Genomic DNA, 3283 nt, shown 5'->3' with positions numbered 1-3283 from the left:
CTGCCCAAGGATTTCAAAGGCCCGCGCAAGGTGCCGAATTACACCGCCGATTTGTCCCCTGAGACATGGGTCGAAAGCTATGAGATGGCCATGGAGATGCTGGATGTGGACGATGCGGTGTGTGCGAAATACTTCACCATGATGCTAGAGGGGACGACCCGCACTTGGCTTAAGAGCTTGCCGGCTAATTCTATCAGATCATGGGCCGAGTTGAGAGCCCGGTTTATCCAGAATTTTAATGATACATGCAAGCAGCCCATGTCAATTGTGGACTTAGCTGCCTGTGTCCAGGAGGAAGGAGAGTCAACAACCCGTTGGGTGCGCCGGGTTTCGGAAATTTTGCATTCATCGGACCGCATCAACGCTGATACCGTAGTTTTAACATTGGAAGGCAATTGTCGGTTTGAACCCCTGAAGTTAAAGTTGGGACGGCTCAAACATCATTGTAATGACATGGGAACTCTCATGGCCACTCTGGTTAAGTATGCCGACTCTGATAGTACCAAGGATCCCGAGTCTGACGATGATAAGACAGGGAAGGGAAAAAGGAGCGGCAACGCCAAGGGGCAGCACCACAATCCGGCGGGTCATGGAAACGGCGGCAAGCGTAAGGCGGACCACAGTTTAGACTTTGTGGCTAATACCAACACACATGACAAGGGCCAGCGGCGTAAGGGTAAACCGCCCCAGCGCGGTGGAGGACCAAGTCCTAATCTGGACCGCCTGTGTTATCTGTTGAACCAGCCTTGCTCGAAGCACGGAACAAAGGAGAACCCGTCCATGCACCTCTGGAAAGATTGTTACATCATGCAAGAGTTCAAAAATTCTGATTCTTTTCGGTATGATCATGGACCGGGTGGAGGTTCAGGCCCCGGATCTCATGGGCCGGGTTATGGCGGAGGAAATTCCGGTTCAGGCTTCCATGGTAATCAGGGTGGACATAACAATCAAGATAATCAGGGCAACCAAGGTGGTTATAGTCATCATGGCAATCAGCAACAGCAGCAACATCAGTCGGGTTACCACAGCAACCCAAAGCAATTAAATAGCGGGCAGTATCATGTCTTCACCACTAGCCTAGATAAGCGCGATCAGAAGCTTCATAAAAGGGCAGTGAATTCCGTTGAACCGGCGGTTCCCCGATACTTACGCTGGTCTGAACAGCCTATTGTGTGGAGTCGAGAGGATCATCCGCCCTGGGTTGATAATCCGGGTCATCTGCCGTTGGTAGTGGCACCTCAGGTGGGAGGTTATAAGTTCACCAAAGTACTCGTGGATGGAGGGAGTAGTATTAATATCCTTTATTATGAAACCTTCCGTCGAATGGGGTTAACAGATACAAAACTTAAACCGTCCAATACGGTGTTCCATGGTGTGGTGCCTGGTAAATCGGCATATCCCGTTGGTAAGATAGCGCTGGAGGTTGCTTTTGGCGACGAGCATGATTCAAGATCAGAGAAGTTGACCTTTGAAGTGGTGAAAATCAAGAGCCCATATCATGCCCTGTTTGGACGACCGGCTTATGCTAAGTTTATGGCAAGGCCCTGTTACGTCTATCTACAGCTCAAGATGGTGGGTCATAAGGGAACTATAACAGTGCACGGGAGCCGCAAGATTGCTCTGGAGTGTGAAGAAGGTGATGCGGCCTTTGCTGAGTCGGTTTGTGCAATAGAAGTGTTGAAGTTTTACAAAGACAATGTTGATCCGACAGATATGACTTCATTGAAGAAACCAACTACAGAGCATGATCCGGCCCTAAAGTTTAAATCGGCTGATGAGACTAAGCTTGTTGACTTCGTGCCCGGCGATTCGTCCAAGCAGTTTAGCATCAGCGCTAACTTAGATCCAAAATAGGAAAGCGCGCTCATCGAGTTCATCCGTGAGAATCGGGACATCTTTGCGCGGAAGCCTTCTGACATGCCAGGTGTACCGAGAGAACTCGCTGAGCACACTCTCAATGTTGATCCCAAGCATAAACCAGTCAAGCAGTTTCTCCACCGGTTCAATGAAGAAAGACGCAAGGCTATTGGAGAAGAAGTAGCCAGGCTCTTGGCAGCTGGATTTATCGTTGAAGTATTTCATCCTGAGTGGTTGGCTAATCCGGTGCTGGTCCTTAAGAAGAACGACACTTGGCATATGTGTGTGGACTACACAGATCTCAACAAAGCTTGTCCGGCAGATCCTTTTGCCCTCCCCCGTATTGATCAAATTATTGATGCTATGGCGGGTTGCGAGCGTTTAAGCTTTTTGGATGCATATTCTGGTTATCATCAGATCAAAATGACAGTTAAGGACCAGGAGAAGACAACCTTCATAACTCCTTTTGGAGCCTTCTGCTATGTGTCCATGCCCTTTGGGCTCAAGAGTGCCCAGGCGACTTATCAACGGTGTGTACATAATTGTCTTCATAAGCAGATCGACCGCAATGTTCACGCTTATGTGGATGATATTGTGGTGACATCAAGGAAGAAGGAGACATTGATTGATGACTTGAAGGAAACCTTTGATAACCTGCGGGTTTATAAAATGATGCTTAATCTGGACAAGTGCGTTTTTGGTGTACCGGCAGGCAAGCTCTTGGGCTTTTTGGTGTCTAACAGGGGAATTGAAGCTAATCCGGAAAAGATCAAAGCCATTACTTCCTTGGCCAAACCGAAGTGTATCAATGATGTTCAACGCCTGGCAAGCCGGACCGCCGCGTTGAGCCGGTTTATCAGCCGCCTTGGCGAGAAGGCCATCCCTTTGTATCAGATGCTGAAGAAAACAGATAACTTCGTCTGGAGTGACGCCGCTAATGAAGCATTTGAGGACTTAAAGCGGCAGTTGGCTAATCCACCGGTTCTCGCTGCTCGGTTGACAAGGAGCCATTGTTGCTATATGTGGCAGCTAACGCCCGGGCTGTTATTGTGGCTATTGTGGTGGAGCGTAAGGAGGTCGGAAAGGAATATCCGGTTCAACGTCCGGTTTACTATATTAGTGAGGTACTTATTGAGTCCAAGCAGAGGTACCCGCATTGGCAGAAGTTGGTATATGGAGTTTTCATGGCAAGCCGGAAGCTTAAGCAATATTTCCAAGGTCATCCCATCACGGTGGTCAGCTCTGCTCCTTTGGGGGATATAATCCAGAACAGGGAAGCAACTGGCCGGATTGCTAAGTGGGCTATCGAGCTCGGGCCTCACTGGTTGAAATACATACCCCGAATGGCGATCAAATCTCAGGCACTTGTGGATTTCATCAATGATTGGACAGAACTACAAGCGCCAGAAGAGAAGCCGGATCATAC

The sequence above is a fragment of the Aegilops tauschii genome, chromosome 2, assembly GCF_002575655.3.
Source record: "Aegilops tauschii subsp. strangulata cultivar AL8/78 chromosome 2, Aet v6.0, whole genome shotgun sequence".
Classification (NCBI taxonomy): domain Eukaryota; kingdom Viridiplantae; phylum Streptophyta; class Magnoliopsida; order Poales; family Poaceae; genus Aegilops; species Aegilops tauschii.
The sequence above is the reverse complement of the archived record's forward strand: the minus strand, read 5'-3'. Positions refer to the sequence as shown.